At 45.4% G+C, this 21,670-nt stretch overlaps 1 long non-coding RNA gene across 1 annotated transcript; it reads right to left on the reverse strand.

The window, feature by feature from the left end:
* Window positions 1-17,127: 17,127 nt before the first annotated feature.
* On the reverse strand, window positions 17,128-20,331 carry LOC121578641. Its single transcript, XR_006002800.1, has 4 exons — window positions 19,376-20,331; window positions 17,793-18,003; window positions 17,291-17,453; window positions 17,128-17,173 (listed from the first exon to the last, which is right to left on the reverse strand). It is a non-coding gene; the product is annotated as an uncharacterized LOC121578641 (long non-coding RNA).
* Between the last annotated feature and the right edge of the window lie 1,339 nt (window positions 20,332-21,670).

Genomic DNA, 21,670 nt, shown 5'->3' on the forward strand with positions numbered 1-21,670 from the left:
AAGCCAACCATCAGTAACACACTACGCCGCCAGGGACTCAAATCCTGCAGTGCGAGACGTGTCCCCCTGCTTAAGCCAGTACATGTCCAGGCCCGTCTGAAGTGCATTTGGATGATCCAGAAGAGGATTGGGAGAATGTCATATGGTCAGATGAAACCAAAATATAACTTTTTGGTAAAAACTCAACTCGTCATGTTTGGAGGACAAAGAATGCTGAGTTGCATCCAAAGAACACCATACCTACTGTGAAGCATGGGGTTGGAAACATCATGCTTTGGGGCTGTTTTTTCTGCAAAGGGACCAGGACGACTGATCCGTGTAAAGGAAAGAATGAATGGGGCCATGTATCGTGAGATTTTGAGTGAAACCCTCCTTCCATCAGCAAGGGCATTGAAGATGAAACGTGGCTGGGTCTTTCAGCATGACAATGATCCCAAACACACCGCCCGGGCAACGAAGGAGTGGCTTCGTGAAGAAGCATTTCAAGGTCCTGGAGTGGCCTAGCCAGTCTCCAGATCTCAACCCCATAGAAAATCTTTGGAGGGAGTTGAAAGTCTGTGTTGCCCAGCGACAGCCCCAAAACATCACTGCTCTAGAGGAGATCTGCATGGAGGAATGGGCCAAAATACCAGCAACAGTGTGTGAAAACCTTGTGAAGACTTACATAAAACGTTTGACCTGTGTCATTGCCAACAAAGGGTATATAACAAAGTATTGAGAAACTTTTGTTATTGACCAAATACTTATTTTCCACCATCATATGCCAATAAATTCATAAAAAATCCTACAATGTGATTTTCTGGATTTTTTTTCCTCATTTTGTCTGTCATAGTTGACGTGTACCTATGATGAAAATTACAGGCCTCTCTCATCTTTTTAAGTGGGAGAACTTGCACAATTGGTGGCTGACTAAATACTTTTTTTCCCCACTGTAAGTAGGCCTAATAAAAAAATCCCACTTCTATTAGGCCAAAAAAAAAAATATTGTGAACAACGCTGTTAAGCCACATAGCCTACCTCAGCCAGCTGTTAAGTTAGTTAAATAGGCCTACACTCAGAAGAAACAGACTCCAATTAAGCCCTCTTGTTGTTTGTAAACTCAAATTAAAATGATTATTTGCATAACAAGTTAGCTATATTTCACCACCTATTGATTGCGCTGCAGTTGCAGCTTTACATTTCAGCACCACAAAATTGTCTGCTGCCTGATTTATTAGTTGACTGTCTCCTGCATTCTCTCCCCTCATGAATGAAGTTAACAACTCTTATGAAATAGCTTTTATTGTCTTCCTCCGGAATGCTGCCTTATCTGTATTGTTCCAATCCACCACAACAAACCTTTGGATGCTGTGACATCCTGTGTGTGGGGGTTTGGGCCAGGTTGATCAAGTTACTGTAACTCGGTGTGGTCTGATTGGTCAATGGTGGTCAGCTTTGGTTTGAAAAAGCCACACCTTCAGATGGGTATAAATAGAATGAAAAGTCTTATGCTCTTTCTTTAAGTCACAACAACCTTAACCATTCTCTTACCACTAAGCCTTAACCATTCTCTTACCAGTAGGCCTTAACCATTATTTTACCAATAGGCCTTAACCATTCTCTTACAAATAGGCCTTAACCATTCTCTTACCAATAGGCCTTAACCATTCTCTTACCACTAAGCCTTAACCATTCTCTTACCAATAGGCCTTAACCATTCTCTTACCACTAAGCCTTAACCATTCTCTTACCAATAGGCCTTAACCATTATTTTACCACTAGGCCTTAACCATTCTCTTACCACTAAGCCTTAACCATTCTCTTACCACTAAGCCTTAACCATTCTCTTACCACTAAGCCTTAACCATTATCTTACCACTTAACCATTCTCTTACCACTAGGCCTTAACCATTATCTTACCATTAGGCCTTAACCATTCTCTTACCACTAAGCCTTAACCATTTTCTTACCAATAGGCCTTAACCATTCTCTTATAAATAGGCCTTAACCATTCTCTTACCAATAGGCTTTAACCATTCTCTTACCACTAGGCCTTAACCATTCTCTTACCACTAGGCCTTGACCATTCTCTTACCAATAGGCCTTAACCATTATTTTACCACTAAGCCTTAACCATTCTCTTACCACTAGGCCTTAATGATTCTCTTACCACTAGGCCTTAACCATTCTCTTACCACTAGGCCTTAACCATTATCTTACCACTAGGCCTTAACCATTCTCTTACCACTAGGCCTTAACCATTATCTTACAAATAGGCCTTAACCATTCTCTTACCACTAAGCCTTAACCATTTTCTTACCAATAGGCCTTAACCATTCTCTTACAAATAGGCCTTAACCATTCTCTTACCACTAGGCCTTAACCATTCTCTTACCACTAGGCCTTGACCATTCTCTTACCACTAGGCCTTAATGATTCTCTTACCACTAGGCCTTAACCATTCTCTTACCACTAGGCCCTAACCATTCTCTTACCACTAGGCCTTAACCATTCTCTTACCACTAGGCCTGAACCATTATCTTACAAATAGGCCTTAACCATTCTCTTACCACTAAGCCTTAACCATTTTCTTACCAATAGGCCTTAACCATTCTCTTACAAATAGGCCTTAACCATTCTCTTACCAATAGGCCTTAACCATTCTCTTACCACTAGGCCTTAACCATTCTCTTACCACTAGGCCTTGACCATTCTCTTACCAATAGGCCTTAACCATTATTTTACCACTAGGCCTTAACCATTATCTTACCACTAGGCCTTAACCATTCTCTTACCACTAGGCCTTAATGATTCTCTTACCACTAGGCCTTAACCATTCTCTTACCACTAGGCCTTAACCATTATCTTACCACTAGGCCTTAACCATTCTCTTACAAATAGGCCTTAACCATTCTCTTACCACTAGGCCTTAACCATTCTCTTACCACTAGGCCTTAACCATTATCTTACAAATAGGCCTTAACCATTCTCTTACCACTAAGCCTTAACCATTTTCTTACCAACAGGCCTTAACCATTCTCTTACAAATAGGCCTTAACCATTCTCTTACCAATAGGCCTTAACCATTCTTTTACCACTAGGCCTTAATGATTATCTTACCAATAGGCCTTAACCATTCTTTTACCACTAGGACTTAACCATTCTCTTACCACTAGGCCTTAACCATTCTCTTACAAATAGGCCTGAACCATTCTCTTATCACTCGGCCTTAACCACTCTCTTACTTGCATATATACTTGAATTCTCGTGTTTCTTCAACTTATATCGTACTTCTTGTGTGTTTTGTTGTTGTTGTTGTTATCTATATTATTATTATTATCATTGCGTTGTATCCTTTTAAAACACTTTTAAAATTGAAATTTCATAAAATAGGAAAGCACAACACAGTTCAAGTCCCAACTGTCCAGCAACAGAAACCACAGATCACGTCATCCTTTACTGTCATGCATACATCAAAGGCAGACTCAGAAGAAACACATGCATGGGAATAAGCTTCAACCTCCCCAGCTTACTCAAAACCCATCCAGAACAAAATGAAATACACTCTGCAATAATGTATTTCCTCTGCTCATTGGGTGGAATTCAGACCAGAGTAAATGGAACTTAATTCCCTTTTTATGCACTTTTCTGTCTACGCGTATTCTGACCTTGAACTTAAACATGAGGTAATGGATGTGCCAGCCAGCTATTCGTTTGGGGTGTAGATCATAGACATGGAAGTGAAGCAGTGTGTCTACAGATACGCCATATTCTGACCTTGACTTAATTCCCTCATAATTGCAACACCTTTACGCGTGAGCAAACCATGAATAAGGTCGAGCAACCTGTCAGTTCCAAGTAGAAAAACATCAACTTTATTTTTTCCCGATAGAAATAACACCAATCTCTATCAGTAGAGGCTCCTCAGAGAAAGAAGGGGAGGACCATTCTCCTTAGTGAATTTGACAAAAATAAAAATAGTGAAACATTAAAAAAGTTATCCTTTTTAGATAAATCTATACTAAATATATTCACGTCACCAAATAATTGATTAAAACACAGTGTTTTGCAATGAAGGTCTACAGTAGCCTCAGCAGCACTCTGTAGGGTAGCACCATGGTGTAGCCGGAGGACAGTTAGTTTCCGAACTCCTCTGGGTACATTGACTTCAATGCAAAATCTAGGAGGCTCATGGTTCTCGCCCCCCTCCATAGACTTACACAGTAATTATGACAACTTCCGGAGGATGTCCTCCAACCTACCAGAGCTCTTGCAACATGAACTGACATGTTGTCCACCCAATCAAAGGATCAGAGAATGAATCTAGTATTGAAAGCATAAGCTACAGCTAGCTAGCACAGCAGTGCATACAATGTGGTGAGTAGTTGACTCAAAGAGAGAGAAAGACAATAGTTGAACAGTTTTGAACAAATTAATTTCTTCAAAAATGAAGGAGAAGCAAGCGAGAGAGTGGGAGAGAGAGAGCTAGCTATATTTCGTTCTATTTTTTTCTTCACTTTCACTTTCATTTACTTAGCTAGCGAATGCAGCTAGCTAGTTTAGCCTACTCAAACACCTGGATCAAACAGATAGGGATGTCATGTTAGCTAGCTGGCTATGGCTATCCAACACTGGAACTTTTCCAAGTAAAGGTAAGCTTTTGGTTTTATAACTGTTTTGCCACCGGGGCCTGTCTGTGTAACTGCTAAACTGCTTGCTGACTGTTTACTACGTTATCACGTTAGCTAATATGGTGACAAAGATGTAGGCTGTGTGTAGCGGTTATGATATCAAGGTTTGGCTTGTAAAGGTTTTTTTGCCTGGTCACAGACAGCTGATGTGTTGTGCACTGAAGTCCACAAGCAAAAGGAAAAGGTGAGAGGAGGAGAGTGCGTAAATACGAGAAGGAAGTGATCATGCTGTTTGTATGTGGCTGCTATGAAACTGAACTGTGTTTGATCTGATCAGGGGTGTATTCAATCCGCCGATTCTGTAGATTTTTTTTTCTTAAACGGAAGCAAACGGAACGAAACGGGGATAAACATACCTGAATTTGTCCAATAGAAACTCTCGTTTGCAACTGTTGGACTAATGATTACACCCTAGATCAGCTAGATTCAGGCAAGAGTGTGCAAGGCGGTATTGAATTTGTCACTGTCTGTCACCTTTACTAAAAATGTTCTCTCAACCTGTACACTTACATTGTCAACTTTCATTCATAGGCTAGGTTGTAGCAACCTCATGATGGGTATAGGGAAAATTCAAGTAGTAACCTAAACCTGTCGATGTTACATTAGGCTGGGTGAATGGAATATGAATGACAGTCATATAATATGCTGTAATAGAAATAAGGCCAAGCTCGTTAAAAAATATATATATATCCTCCCTCATCTTAAACGGCACTGACCGCCACTGATCTCCATGCACTGTAATTTATCAATGGATAAGAGCTATTGATAAGACCTAGGTAAATTAGAAATCCATTTGGATAAGGGGATTGTAAATATAAATGACAATTGTTTTAGACCTATTTTACCTTATGATAGCTGGAGACGTGAAACCAGATATATTTCAGCAAACTGAAAAGCATATCAATATGACAGGTATTTCGGCCTCTTGTCCACAGTAAAGTATAAATAGCTGTGTCGTTATTCAGAATTGTAATTTGCAGGGGTGAAATTTGGAGAATGAAGCCGAGGCTGTAGCCTTTGGAAACCCGTGCGCACTGACAGTAGCTCCGAACATACTGAGTTGATTAATGCGCTCTAGAATTTGTTCATTATATGCCCAGACATTTCTGTTTTTTAAAACAATTTCTATCATATTAAATATTATCCACTATAGGTAGCCACCGTCAGTAATACCCATATACACAATAACTGTCACTTAGTGCAGTGACTGTTAGTTTCCTTCAATTTGTAGCCTACATTTAGAATCATTCCATTTCCTCTGTCACTTCTGTGTGGTTGTTCATGAGGGTCACTAGCAATAGTGGATCATATTAGGCTAACATTATAAATTGTGCAATAATTTGGGACATGTGGGCAATTTGAATCTTTATGGAACTGCAGACCATAGCAGTATAAACCTGGAGCCTGATTCATGACAACTGGACCATTGTCATCACAGTACAGTGATTAGTGAGGATTAGATGTCACGATCGTCTAATGAGGAGGACCAATGCGCAGCGTTGAAGGTGAACATTACTTTATTCAATTAAAGCCTAAACACGAAAACCACAAAACAAATGACGATACGTGAAGTCCACAGTGACAATGACTGTACAGGAACAAAAACCCACAACACTAAGGTGAACACTGACAGTTTAAATATGGCTCCCAATCAGAGATAACGAGCCGACAGCTGACACTCGTTACCACTGATTGGGAGTCACACGACCAAACAATGAAACACAACCAAATACAACACAACCAAATGAACACACCCTGGCTCAAAATACACAGTCCCGGAGCCAGAGCGTGACAGTACCCCCTAAAGGCGCGGACTCCGACCGCGCCTACACCCCAAATAGGGAAGGGCTGGGTGGGTATTGCTCCTCGGAGGCGGCTCCGGCCCGGGCTTGACCACCACCCTACTACAATCCCCCCGCAGTGTCCCCAGTCCGATCTGACCCAGTTAGCTGGATCAGGACTGCCGACGCGCACCCCTGGCTTGGCGCGTGAGGCAGGAATGGACCGGACCTGGCAGACGATACGCACCCTTTGCATGGTGCGTGGAGCCGGAACAGGCCTCACCAGGCTGAAGACTCGCATCCCTGGCTTGGTGCGAGTAGCAGGAATGGGCTGAATCCAGCTGACGACTCGCACCCTTGGCTTGGTGCGAGTAGCAGGAATGGGCTGAATCTGGCTGACGACTCGCACCCTTGGCTTGGTGCGAGTAGCAGGAATGGGCTGAATCCGGCTGACGACTCGCACCCTTGGCTTGGTGCGAGTAGCAGGAATGGGCTGAATCCGGCTGACGACTCGCACCCTTGGCTTGTTGCGAGTAGCAGGAATGGGCCGGACTGGGCTGGCGACGTGCACCACAGACCTGGTGCGGAGAGCAGGAACGGGCAGAGCCGGGCTGACGAGACGCACCACAGGCTTGATGCGGAGAGCAGGCACGGGCAGAGCCGGGCTGACGACGCACACCACTGGCTTGGTGCGGGAAGCTTGGATGGGCCGGACTGTACTGGGGACACACACCACTGGTCCTACACCGGGATCTGGAACGGGCCGGACCGGACTGGCAACACACGCCAGTACCTCTCGCCGTGCCTCTACTTCCTCCATCCCCTCTTCGACCAGTGGCCCCCGTAACCCGGCGGCCTTCTCCGGCAACCCACTGGGCCGCTCTATCGCGGCCTCCTGCTGGTCCGACGTCGTGAGCCCCCCTAAAAAATTTTCGGGGCGTCTCTCCTACCCGTGGACCAGGTCTCCATATCCCTCGCCAGCCTCTCGCCCTTCTGCCATAGTGTCAAGCCCTTCTCCTCCTCACTCGGCTTGACCCAGTCCAGGAGGCGAAGGAGATCTGTGAGGGATCTCCCTGGCGACGGCTCCTGGACACGCTGCTTGGTCCCATCTTGGTGGGTTTTTCTGTCACGATCGTCTAATGAGGAGGACCAATGCGCAGCGTTGAAGGTGAACATGACTTTATTCAATTAAAGCCTAAACACGAAAACCACAAAACAAATGACGATACGTGAAGTCCACAGTGACAATGACTGTACAGGAACAAAAACCCACAACACTAAGGTGAACACTGACAGTTTAAATATGGCTCCCAATCAGAGATAACGAGCCGACAGCTGACACTCGTTACCACTGATTGGGAGTCACACGACCAAACAATGAAACACAACCAAATACAACACAACCAAATGAACACACCCTGGCTCAAAATACACAGTCCCGGAGCCAGAGCGTGACATTAGATTTATAGAACTACTGTTCAACCCCTATTGTACACTTTTCTCACCTTCCAGGGTCTCCAACCCTGTTTATGTATGATTCATAAATACTTTCCTAACACTAAATAATCTACAAGATCAGAGTATTTTGTAATCTACCAATTGGCGTTCCCTCTATATACTGTATATTCTAGTGAGTCTGTAGAGAAAATTCAAATTAAAGGTACACTGTATTGAAAAGGATGGCCTTAGATAAATGTACTGAAAACCCTATTGAATGAAAACTCCACCAAAAGATCTGTTGGCCAGCAAGTGGAAGGGTTTTCAGTGGTTTAATTAAATGTCTTCAGTGCGTGCAAGGGAGCCACACCTGCAAATCCTGTCTGAATACCAGCTACTGAGCAGTGTTTAAATTAAAATGTTCAAAAATGGAATAGATTTAAGTCTGAATCTAAGTCTGAAACGGGCCCATGTAGACTAGAGTCCAGAATTTAGAACATGTCCATAGTCTCCAACATACTCCAGCCCGGTAGGTGGTAGTAATCCACCTAATATTGGTTTGCACACCGCCATTAAAATACAAATAATAATAAGAAGAAGAAGATGCTCTCTCTCTTGCTCTTCTTAATGTTGCCCTTGGAGAAAGGTTGGCCTCAGTAGGCCTCTTTGTTTATGGTGGTTTAATAGGTTAGCCCATCTAATGCTTCCTTATTTGCAGTAGCGGTGCGTGGGTAAAATCACTGAGGAAGCCAAGCCTGGGAAAAAAACATATTACAACCTATGTGTTGTGATAATTGCGTTGTTTGCTCTATAACCCGTTAGTTCATTTGCCACCATGATATACAGCATAAGGCTGAGAAACAAGAAGACAACAGTCACACACTTGCAGAATAAATCCAACCACGTTTCATCACAAAATCTGTCAATTGAAGTCCACAAAGCATATACAAAGCATATTGCATGTAACAAACCTACAGCATTGTCAAGCAATGAATGTTTCCGACATTTTTGGACCACTAAACAACTATTGATTTACAACCACAGAGAGTTACCGCAAGTCGCAAAGAAAATAGAAGCTGCCGTAAGCTAAATATGATGTGGCTGTCCATGGCACTGATTTCATGGCACTGATCATTTTCCTGCTGTAGCAAACTGGCTCGAAATAAGATCCCAGATCTGTAGCTAGCCAGCGGAGGACAAGGACATGACGAGATGCAACAATTAAAGTTTTTTCTGTCAATTATGTTTTGCTTTTGATGTGATTGGTGTGGAACAAATCCTAACTGGCTTCCCTTGACACTTTTTTTGGTGCTCCAGGACCATTCACAGTTCAGTTCATTCAATTTAGCTCAACGCTGATTGGCTATTGTTTTATAATGTTTTTATCAAGGGAGGCCAAATGTTCGGTGTCTTTCCTTGCTATTGAATTCAATACTACGGGCAGCAACAATGTCATACTATTTTTGGCCAGACAGCATCAGATACATGGGCTACACATACTGAGACAGAGGAGTGCTGTTTTGCTCGCTCGGATGCTTTTTCCGGTGAGATACAATCAGCCACTTGTGAATTGAAGTAAAATTATGAAACACAGGGTGAATAAATATATATATATATATATTTATTTATTTATTTTTCTTGACCAATTTTTTGGGGAAGCCTGGCTTCCCTTGGCATCTATGAATACACGTCACTGTTTGTTTGTGTCACACTCTGGCTCCAGGACTTGTGTATTTGAGCCAGGGTGTATGTTGTTTTGTTGGGTTTTGGGTGATTGTTTATGTTTGCATGTCTGTCACGTTTATTTCTAGGTTGGGAGTTCTGTGTGTCTATTTCTAGGTCGTTGATTGGTGTCGTGTGACTCCCAATCGGAGGTAACGAGTGTCAGCTGTCGGCTCGTTATCTCTGATTGGGAGCCATATTTATTCGGTCTGTGTTTGCATATGGGTTGTGGGTTTTGTTCCAAGTTCAGGCTTTGTCTCTGTTGGACTTCACTTTCGTCTTTTGTTTGTATTGACGTGCTTTTCGTATTAAAGTCATCATGTTCACTCGCAACGCTGCGCATTGGTCTGCTCATTTTCAAGACGATCGTGACAGAAAAACCCACCATCAAAGGACCAAGCAGCGTGTCCAGGAGCAAAGAGACTGGACATGGGTGGAGGCGCCGGGTAAGGAGATCGAGAGGCTGGCGATGGCCCAGGTGGGCAAATCGTGGTCCTGGGAGGACATGCTCGGGGGCAAGGGACCTTGGGGGAAGATCAAGGCCCTGGCGAGAGAGGAGCATCGGCGGCAGCAGGTTTTTTCGTCGGAAGGACGAGAGGCAACCCCAATAAATTTTTTTGGGGGGCACATGGCTTAGGCGGCTGGGCAGCAGGAGGCTGCCACAGGGAGAAAAGGAGAGAAGGCTAACGGAGTACGGGAGCCATTGGCGAGTAGAGGGAGGGAAGTGTTTGTGGCACGGCGTGAAGGACTGATGTGTGTTGCCAGTCCGGTCCGGCCCGTTCCTGATCCTCGGTTGAGGCCAGTGGTGTGTGTTCCCGGTACGGACCGGCCTGTTCCTACTCCAAGCACCAGGTCCACGGTGTGCTACGCCAGACGGAGCCGCTAGAGCCTTCCGCCAGACAGGAGCCGCTAGAGCCTTCCGCCAGACAGAATCATACACCAGCGATGGAATCAGCAGGAGCCGACGCAGCCCGTACAAGACTGGAAGCCCAGGTTCGGGTCCAGCAAGAGCAGCTCCTGCAGATGAGAACCGCCCTGCGGGAGGTGATGACCACTCTCCGAGGCTGGGGTCCGCCTCCACCGCCAGCCGCCCAGCCTGCACCGTCAGCCAGCCATGAGCAGCCAGATCCGTCAGCCAGCCATGAGCAGCCAGATCCGTCAGCCAGCCATGAGCAGCCAGATCCGTCAGCCAACCATGAGCAGCCAGATCCGTCCAGCCAGCCATGAGCAGCCAGATCCGTCAGCCAGCCATGAGCAGCCAGATCCGTCAGCCAACCATGAGCAGCCAGATCCGTCAGCCAGCCATGAGCAGCCAGATCCGTCAGCCAGCCATGAGCAGCCAGATCCGTCAGCCAGCCATGAGCAGCCAGATCCATCAGCCAGCCATGAGCAGCCAGATCCGTCAGCCAGCCATGAGCAGCCGGATCCGCCAGAGCCGTCCAGCCAGGATCCGCCAGAGCCGTCCAGCCAGGATCTGCCAGAGCCGTTCAGCCAGGATCCGCCAGAGCCGTCCAGCCAGGATCCGCCAGAGCCGTCCAGCCAGGATCCGCCAGAGCCGTCCAGCCAGGATCCGCCAGAGCCGTCCAGCCAGGATCCGCCAGAGCCGTCCAGCCAGGATCTGCCAGAGCCGTTCAGCCAGGATCCGCCAGAGCCGTCCAGCCAGGATCCGCCAGAGCCGTCCAGCCAGGATCCGCCAGAGCCGTCCAGCCAGGATCCGCCAGAGCCGTCCAGCCAGGATCCGCCAGAGCCGTCCAGCCAGGATCCGCCAGAGCCGTTCAGCCAGGATCCGCCAGAGCCGTCCAGCCCGGATCCGCCAGAGCCGTCCAGCCCGGATCCGCCAGCCAGCCAGGATCCGCCAGAGCCAGCCAGCCAGGATCCGCCATTCAGTCCGGAGCTGCCCCTTAGTCCGGTACTGCCCCTTAGTCCGGTGCTGCCCCTGAGTCCGGTGATGCCTCTTAGTCCAGTGCCGCCCATTAACCCAGTGGGGTGTAGTTGGGGGGTGGTAATGTGGAGGAGGCTAGGGAAGCGGGTGGTGACTAAGGTGGGATGGGGAGCACGACCAGGGGCAGAACCGCCACCGTGGACAGACGCCCACCCAGACCCTCCCCTAGACTGTATGCTGGTGCGCCCGGAGTTCGCACCTTTAGGGGGGGGTACTGTCACACTCTGGCTCCAGGACTTGTGTATTTGAGCCAGGGTGTATGTTGTTTTGTTGGGTTTTGGGTGATTGTTTATGTTTGCATGTCTGTCACGTTTATTTCTAGGTTGGGAGTTCTGTGTGTCTATTTCTAGGTCGTTGATTGGTGTCGTGTGACTCCCAATCGGAGGTAACGAGTGTCAGCTGTCGGCTCGTTATCTCTGATTGGGAGCCATATTTATTCGGTCTGTGTTTGCATATGGGTTGTGGGTTTTTGTTCCAAGTTCAGGCTTTGTCTCTGTTGGACTTCACTTTCGTCTTTTGTTTGTATTGACGTGCTTTTCGTATTAAAGTCATCATGTTCACTCGCAACGCTGCGCATTGGTCTGCTCATTTTCAAGACGATCGTGACAGTTTGTCTTGTAACTTGTCTTGTAACAAGATTTAAGTCCCTTGTATGTGAATTCATTAATTTTACAATGTTATTAAATACTTGCATTTTATGTTCGTTTCTCATAACCATTTCTTGATCTTACTCAGCTAAACTCATAATAATTGATTGCACATTGTTTCATTATAATATCTTTATGGAGTCAGATATACAGTTTACTAGACTTTGTTAATACACAAATTACATAGTCTTATTATGGGTCAAGGTGAGGAATATACACTTACCGGACGGTTTATTAGGTACACCATCCTGTTCAAGAAAATGGATCGCTCCTAAAGACAGTGAGTCACATGGCCGTGGCTTGTTATATAAAGCAGGCAGACAGACATCAAGGCATTAAGTTACTGTTCGATTGAATATTAGAATGGTCAAAACTAGTGACCTAAGCAACTTTGAGCGTGGTATGATAGTTAATGCAAGGTGAGCCAGATCCAGTATCTCAGAAACGGCTTCCCTCCTGGGCTTTTCACGCACGACAGTGTCTATGGTTTACAGAGAATGGTGTGACAAACAAAAAACATCCAGTCAGTGGCAGTCCTGTAGGCGAAAACAGCTTGTTGATGAGAGCGGTCGAAGGATTCAGGTTTCAAGACTGGTCATTCAACTGAGACTGCTCTTCTCTGTGTCACGGAGGCTCTCCGCACTGCTAAAGCTAACTCTCTCGCCTCTGCTCTTGTCCTTCTAGACCTGTCTGCTTCCTTTGATACTGTGAACCATCAGATCCTCCTCTCCACCCTCTCCGAGTTGGGCATCTCCGGCGCGGCTCACTCCTGGATTGCGTCCTACCTGACAGGTCGCTCCTACCAAGTGGCGTGGCGAGAATCTGTCTCCGCACCACGTGCTCTCACCACTGGTGTCCCCCAGTGCTCAGTTCTAGGCCCTCTCCTATTCTCGCTATACACCAAGTCACTTGGCTCTGTCATATCTTCACATGGCCTCTCCTATCATTGCTACGCAGACGACACACAACTAAACTTCTCCTTTCCCCCTTCTGATAACCAGGTGGCGAATCGCATCTCTGCATGTCTGGCAGACATATCAGTGTGGATGACGGATCACCACCTCAAGCTGAACCTCGGCAAGACGGAGCTGCTCTTCCTCCCGGGGAAGGACTGCCCGTTCCATGATCTCGCCATCACGGTTGACAACTCCGTTGTGTCCTCCTCCCAGAGTGCAAAGAGCCTTGGCGTGACCCTGGACAACACCCTGTCGTTCTCCGCTAACATCAAGGGGGTGACCCGACCCTGTAGGTTCATGCTCTACAACATTCGGAGAGTACGTACCTGCCTTACACAGGAAGCGGCACAGGTCCTAATCCAGGCACTTGTCATCTCCCGTCTGGATTACTGCAACTCGCTGTTGGCTGGGCTCCCTGCCTGTGCCATTAAACCCCTACAACTCATCCAGAATGCCGCAGCCCGTCTGGTGTTCAACCTTCCCAAGTTCTCTCACGTCACCCCACTCCTCCGCACACTCCACTGGCTTCCAGTTGAAGCTTGCATCTGCTACAAGACCATGGTGCTTGCCTACGGAGCTGTGAGGGGAACGGCACCTCCGTACCTTCAGGCTCTGATCAGTCCCTACACCCAAACGAGGGCATTGCGTTCATCCACCTCTGGCCTGCTGGGCCCCCCTACCTCTGCGGAAGCACAGTTCCCGCTCAGCCCAGTCAAAACTGTTCGCTGCTCTGGCACCCCAATGGTGGAACAAGCTCCCTCACGACGCCAGGACAGCGGAGTCACTCACCACTTTCCGGAGACACTTGAAACTTAACTCTCCCAACTTCCACCTCAGAAACTATAATTGTTGTAAACTACAGCGGTTCAATGTTTTCTAGGAATAGACTAACTTAGTTTATTCAGCTAGCTAACTTGGTACAGTATTCTTCCGTGAAAACCGTCCAGGGCACCTAGTCCTATGACGCCATAGCCAACTAGCATGCCAGGCTCCAATAACACGGTTTAGCACCAATACTCGGCCACAACAAACCACCAGTGTGTCAACACGCCAAGCAAATAATTTGTGTCCGTGTCTAACGTTATGGGTTAGTCCCGACAGCTTGAGCGAGTCCGTCGTCAACTTATTCAGCCAGTTAGTTAGCTAGAATAGTTAGCATACTAGCTAGCCATTGCTTTCTGCCAACGAAAAAACCCCTCCTCCCACGGCACGAACACACAGAGAGAGCCAAGCTAACGTTAACTAGTCACCCATGTCCCGAATTCCCTTGTACGACTCTGGTTACCAGTATGTAAAAACAAAACACAAATGTAGGTTATAACTTACCCCTAGCAAATACTGTTAGCCTGCAAAGTGCAAAGCTAGCCACTGAATCGACTCAGCCAGTTCGCGTCTGTTCGCTAGGTCATTCCAGCTATTGTTTAGTAGCTATCCAGGTAGCAACAAGCTACATTTCCAGCACAGTAGCTACTTACTACCTAACGTTAACACTTCAGACAATGAGGTTAGAAAAACAGCTGAATGGTAGGCAGCTAGCTGGCGTAATTACAGGTACTCTTAAGAGTGAAACAACTATCCACAGTTGCTAATAGTTACCAGTTACTATGGTCCCAGCTGCCTTGAGATCATTGACAAGATCCTCCCGTGTAGTTCTGGGCTGATTCCTCACTGTTCTCATGATCATTGCAACTCCACGAGGTGAGATCTTGCATGGAGCCCCAGGCCGAGGGAGATTGACAGGTCTTTTGTGTTTCTTCCATTTGTGAATAATCGCACCAACTGTTGTCACCTTCTCACCAAGCTGCTTGGCAATGGTCTTGTAGCCCATTCCAGCCCTGTGTAGGTCTACAATCTTGTCCTTGACATCTTTGGAGAGCTCTTTGGTCTTGGCCATGGTGGAGAGTTTGGAATCTGATTGATTAATTGCTTCTGTGGACAGGTGTCTTTTATACAGGTAACAAGCTGAGATTAGGAGCACTCCCTTTAAGAGTGTACTCGCAATCTCAGCTCGTTACCTACAGTGGGGTGAACAAGTATTTGATACACTGCCGATTTTGCAGGTTTTCCTACTTACAAAGCATGTAGAGGTCTGTAATTTTTATCATAGGTACACTTCAACTGTGAGAGACAAAATCTAAAACAAAAATCCAGAAAACCACATTGTATAATTTTTAAGTAATTAATTTGCATTTTATTGCATTACATAAGTATTTGATACATCAGGAAAGCAGAACTTAATATTTGGTACAGAAACCTTTGTTTGCAATTACAGATACCGTACGTTTCCTGTAGGTCTTGACCAGGTTTGCACACACTGCAGCAGGGAGTTTGGCCCACTCCTCCATACCTTCTCCAGATCCTTCAGGTTTCGGGGCTGTCGCTGGGCAATACAGACTTTCAGCTCCCTCCAAAGATTTTCTATTGGGTTCAGGTCTGGAGACTGGCTAGGCCACTTTCGGGTCGTTGTTAGGCTGGGTTTCTGTAAAGCACTTCGAGATATTAGCTGATGTAAGAAGGGCTATATAAAATAAAATTGATTGATTGATTGGAAGACCCAGCCACCACCCATCTTCAATGCTCTTACTGAGGGAAGGAGGTTGTTGGCTAAGATCTCGCGATACATGGCCCCATCCATCCTCCCCTCAATACGGTGCAGTCGTCCTGTCCCCTTTGCAGAAAAGCATCCCCAAAGAATGATGTTTCCACCTCCATGCTTCACGGTTGGGATGGTGTTCTTGGGGTTGTACTCATCCTTCTTCTTCCTCCAAACACGGCAAGTGGAGTTTAGACCAAAAATATCTATTTTTGTCTCATCAGACCACATGAGCTTCTCCCATTCCTTCTCTGGATCATCCAGATGGTCATTGGCAAACTTCAGAAGGGCCTGGACATCTGGGGGAACTTGCGTGCGCTGCAGGATTTTAATCCATGACGGCGTAGTGTGTTACTAATGGTTTTCTTTGAGACTGTGGTCCCAGCTCTCTTCAGGTCATTGACCAGGTCCTGCCGTGTAGTTCTGGGCTGATCCCTCACCTTCCTCATGATCATTGATGCCCCACGAGGTGAGATCTTGCATGGAGCCCCAGACCGAGGGTGATTGACCGTCATCTTGAACTTCTTCCATTTTCTAATAATTGCGCCAACAGTTGTTGCCTTCTCACCAAGCTGCTTGCCTATTGTCCTGTAGCCCATCCCAGCCTTGTGCAGGTCTACAATTTTATCCCTGATGTCCTTACACAGCTCTCTGGTCTTGGCCATTGTGGAGAGGTTGGAGTCTGTTTGATTGAGTGTGTGGACAGGTGTCTTTTATACAGGTAACGAGTTCAAACAGGTGCAGTTAAGAAGAACAGGAGGGCTTCTTAAAGAAAAACGAACAGGTCTGTGAGAGCCGGAATTCTTACTGGTTGGTAGGTGATCAAATACTTATGTCATGCAATAAATTGCAAATTAATTACTTAAAAATCATACAATGTGATTTTCTGGATTTTTCTTTTAGATTCCGTCTCTCACAGTTGAAGTGTACCTATGATAAAAATTACAGACCTCTACATGCTTTGTAAGTAGGAAAACCTGCAACATCGGCAGTGTATCAAATACTTGTTCTCCCCACTGTATATAAAAGACACCTGGGAGCCAGAAATCTTTCTGATTGAGAGGGGGTCAAATACTTATTTCCCTCATTAAAATGCAAATCAATTCATAACATTTTTGACATGTGTTTTTCTGGATTTTTGTTGTTGTTGTTCTGTCTCTCACTGTTCAAATAAACCTACCATTAAAATTATAGACTGATCATTTCTTTGTCAGTGGGCAAACGTACAAAATCAAATACTTTTTTCCCTCACTGTATGTATTGACTGGACTTGCCATTTTGGTTAGCTCTACATTACTCTGTTGAGGACATTACCTCACTAGAAGCGAGTGTTTTGGTGATGGCATTAGCCAGCGCTTTGGTGCTCAGCCCTCCTTTTCTGTCCAGGAAGTTAATGCCTGGTCGCTCATTGATGTACACGTCAATCTGGCCATAAGGAAGAGAAGGAAAAGAGAAAAAAGAAAGAAAATACAACATCAACCTCAAATGGAATGACTCATCAATCCATGTTCATTGATTTGATCTGTTCTCTCTCTCTCTCACCTTGAAGTCAGCGACAGGCTGCATGGGTCGAGCGTGGATCAGCAGTTCGTACTTGCCCAGTCGGCATTTCAACAGCTACTCATAGGTCAATTCAAAGGTCACCTTACTGAGCGCAGCCACAGTCACAGACGTCTTAAACTCCTCATGGGTCCTCCCCACAGAACTGAGGAGACATAAAAGAGGCACAGTCTAACACACCAACACACACATACTGTAGACACAGATACAGTACACACACACACACACACAGGGCCGGCCCTAGCCTTTTGGGGGCCCTTAGTGAGATTTAGTTGCCCCCCCCCCACCTTCTCGGGCAAAACATTTGAGTGGCCTCCCTCTTGACAGCGGAGAGAAAGATTTGTAGTGCTACATTTTCTGCAATTCTACACATGTTGCTATGGAGCTGAGAGAAAATGTTGCAGTTTTAAAACTAATTTCAATTCTACACATTTTGCCATGACCTGTGCCATGTTCATATGATATCTGAGTGAAAGTGACTAACAAAATCAATGGGGGCCCTCTGGAGGCCTCCTCCTTCTGTTTCACAACCCCATCATACGTCTTTCCCTCAATGTTCCTGAGGAAGAGAAATTCTATGAAATTCTATGTCTTGTGATTGATCGATCCGATTGGCCACCCGGCTGGTGATGATAGTGGTTGCATAGCGACTGGTCACTGTGGAGTTGACGTGAAAGCTGTAGATGTCCCAGTCCCTGTTGTATAAAGGATCAGGAAACACCATCAACACTGTTTACTATCAGACAACATTTGAATACAGATGCAGTCTTTTTCTTTGCTTGTGTCACACAGCTAGCCACATAATTATTTGAGGGTTATCGGTGACATTTCTAAAATGAAATGCTTAAATACTAAATTCGAATTCGAATTTAGCATTTAAGCATTGTATTTATTAATTACCATTCCAAATTAACATTCATGATTCCGTTTATAACTGGGGGTTTTTGCATCCCAATTTAGCATTTAAGCATTGCATTTTATAATTAGCACTAATAACCCTCCATATTACTCTGCACACAAAACAAGACTGCATTTTTACACACACACACAAAAAAACACACACACACACACACTCACTCTCAAGCACTGTTATGATGAGTTTTCAGGTATCGAGGCATTCAGTATGCAAGAGAATAGTTAAACTTTAATGGAGAGTTGGTACAAAGTATTTAATATTACAGTACCGGATTCACATGACAAGCGGTACGTGAGTAGCCTATTGTCATTTGAATTACTTACATAGAAAACCTCTCAGTTTATTTAATGCTTTCCAAACTAATTACATCCAACAGTTGCCAACCAATATTGAGTGTCACTCCTCACCACCATAGGATCACCCTATATGGTATTGTGTTGCAACCTAGTCAGGATATTCCATCACGTACTCATTCTACAATTAGTACCAGTGGCCCCCAAGCTATCTTGGCACGCATACCTTCTGGCACCCACCTTGACAGAAATAAATACATGGAATGTCCTCATCCTTCAAATCCTTATGCAGCTCACAATATCACAAACATTAACTAATCCTGTATAAAAGATGTAATATCAAGCACACACACTGTACACACAAGCTATCCCACCACTTACGAATACATAATAACCAGTAGAACTCAATACTAGTATATCTAAAACCGATTGGTCTCGGACTGGTTACGCCCTCTAGACTCCTGCATGCCCACACTCAAAGGAGCATAAAGCGTTAACCAGTTGGTCTTTCACCCCAGACGTGATATGATAACATGATGCTGTTTGTAGCTAGGAGACATGGTGCACTGTCTGTTTGGGGGTGATAGGATGGGGTACGGAAACAGCAACCAGGACATCTAGACTTGTCTCAGTCTAACACAGTATAGCTCAATCTAACCCCTAAAACTTGAGGCGATCTTGTATTAGCCTACATTGTGCTCTCTGCGCACACAAAACTGTGGTCAAAAGACACGTCTGAACTGATGTAACAACACAAAAACACGAAGTCACAATCGCATGTAGGCTGATCAACACAACAAAACAAAATATTATCCCTGACGGACTGCCCTCCCCCCTGTGACCTGTGTGTGACCCTACCTTATTGGTCGGTGCCGTGGTAACGCAGGCCAGCTGCAGGCCAATGAGGCCGACTCGCACTGCAACTCCCTTCATCATGGCCTCTGCAAAAATGAAGACCAACAAAACACACACAGCCTTTTAAAGAACACAGGATGCTATTGGCCAGCAACCATAGATTACACAACAGTCAGTCAATAGTTTATCCTGACTTCATATGAGGGGGATGGGTTTCCCGTAACCCTTCTCATTTACGGCATTAGAGAAGTGTGAGTACACAAACAGGATCAGTCCAGAGGTTGAGAAACACCACTGTGAAATCTGCACACAACAGAACAACTCAGCATGTGTTGCTGGTAGAAATCAATAAACACTGCAGAGATCGGATACAATGTGGTCAGTGTGCATTTGTGCTGGAGATGTGGGGCCCATCCCAAATGGCACCCTATTCCCTATACAGTGCACTATTTTTTGTAAAGTAAACTTGGACTAGAGAAGCAATAGGATAGAGGAGGAGAGAACATGTTGTCAAGCAAAAATGAGTTTATTATTTATTTCTGTCTTCAAATATGTACAATCTTTGTGAGCGAGACAAGTGCTACTGACCAGTGGTCAGGAAAGTGCAGGCAGAGTATAAGCTAGAGCAGGCAAAAGCAATAATACACAGAGCAGAGCTTCTAGAGCAACCGTCACAAAGAGAAAGACTTGCTGTGTGGAGTGCATGATGAGTCCTGTCAATAGCTGCACAGGCCAAATGCTGTTTACAGAGAACACAAGTCTCTTTCTGCATGAGATGAAAGATTGGAGTCAGAGCAGAACATTCTGCACAAAAGTTCAATTCAAACTGAATTGATTGAACTACTGTACAGTTACGAAAGGGTTACAAACCATAACAAGCAAATCAGTAATTTCCAAGAATTGCCAACTGGCTAGAAACAGAACAGAAATATAAATGCAACATGTAAAGTGTTGGTCCCATGTTTCAGGTGCTGAAATAAAAGATCCCAGACATTTTCCATACGCACAAAAAGCACATTTTTCTCAGGACCTCCACATACGGCTTCTTCACCTGCAGGATAGTCTGAGATCAGCCAACCAAACAGCTGATGAAACTGTGGGTTTGCACGACCGAATAATTTCTGCACAAACTGTCAGAAACCATGTCAGGGAAGCTAATCTGCGTGCCCGTCATCCTTACCAGGGTCAGTTTGGCGTCGTAACCAACTTCAGTGGGCAAATTCTCACCTTCGATGGCCACTGGCATGCTGAAGAAGTGTGCTCTTCACGGATGAATCCCAGTTTCAACTGTACTGGGCAGATGGCAGACAGAGTGTATGGCGTTGTGTGGGTGAGCGGTTTGCTGATGTCAATGTTGTGAACAGACTGCCCCATGGTGGCGGTGGGGTTATGGTATGGGCAGGGATTAGCTACGGACAACGAGCACAATTGCATTGTATCTGTGGCAATTTGAATGCACAGAGATAATGTGACGAGATCCTGAGGCCCATTGTCGTGCCATTCATCCGCCGCCATCCCCTCATGTTTCAGCGTAATAATGCACGGCCCCATGTCGCAAGGATCTGTACACAATTCCTGGAAGCTGAAAATGTCCCAGTTCTTCCATGACCTGCATACTCACCAGACACGTCACCTATTGAGCATGTTTGGGATTCTCTAGATCGACATGTACGACAGCATGTTCCAGTTCCCGCCAATATCCAGCAGTGGACAACATTCCACAGGCCACAATCAACAGCCTGATCAACTCCATGTGAAGGAGATGTGTCGCGCTGCACAGGGCAAATGGTGGTCACATCACATACTGACTGGTTTTCAGATCCACGCCCCTACCTTTTTTTAAAGGTATCTGTGACCAACAGATGCATATCTGTATTCCCAGTCAGGTGAAATCTGTAGATTAGGGCCTAATGAATTCATTTAAATTGTCTTGATTTCCTTATATGAACTGTAACGCAGTAAAATCTTTGAAATTGATACATGTTGCGTTTATATTTTTGTTCAATGTAGTAGTGATAGACACACAATCACAGGCTTTAGAACTTTTGCTTGGATTGTTTGGGTCATGTGACTCCTGAACTATTTTGATAGATATTATTGTATTATAGTGAAATTGAAATGATTGCGTCACACAAACAAAACCAAATTGAAAGAAACATAGATTTTTACACAGTAGGCTGGTCTTGTTAGGAATCTCAGGAAACTGGACGAACAGCAGCAAAACTGTGCAGCTAGAAGATACAGACCCTTCTCTCTCATCAACCCACAGCACTACAGGAGCTGCTGCGTGACTTATGA

This window comes from Coregonus clupeaformis, chromosome 12 (genome assembly GCF_020615455.1).
Source record: "Coregonus clupeaformis isolate EN_2021a chromosome 12, ASM2061545v1, whole genome shotgun sequence".
Taxonomy (NCBI): domain Eukaryota; kingdom Metazoa; phylum Chordata; class Actinopteri; order Salmoniformes; family Salmonidae; genus Coregonus; species Coregonus clupeaformis.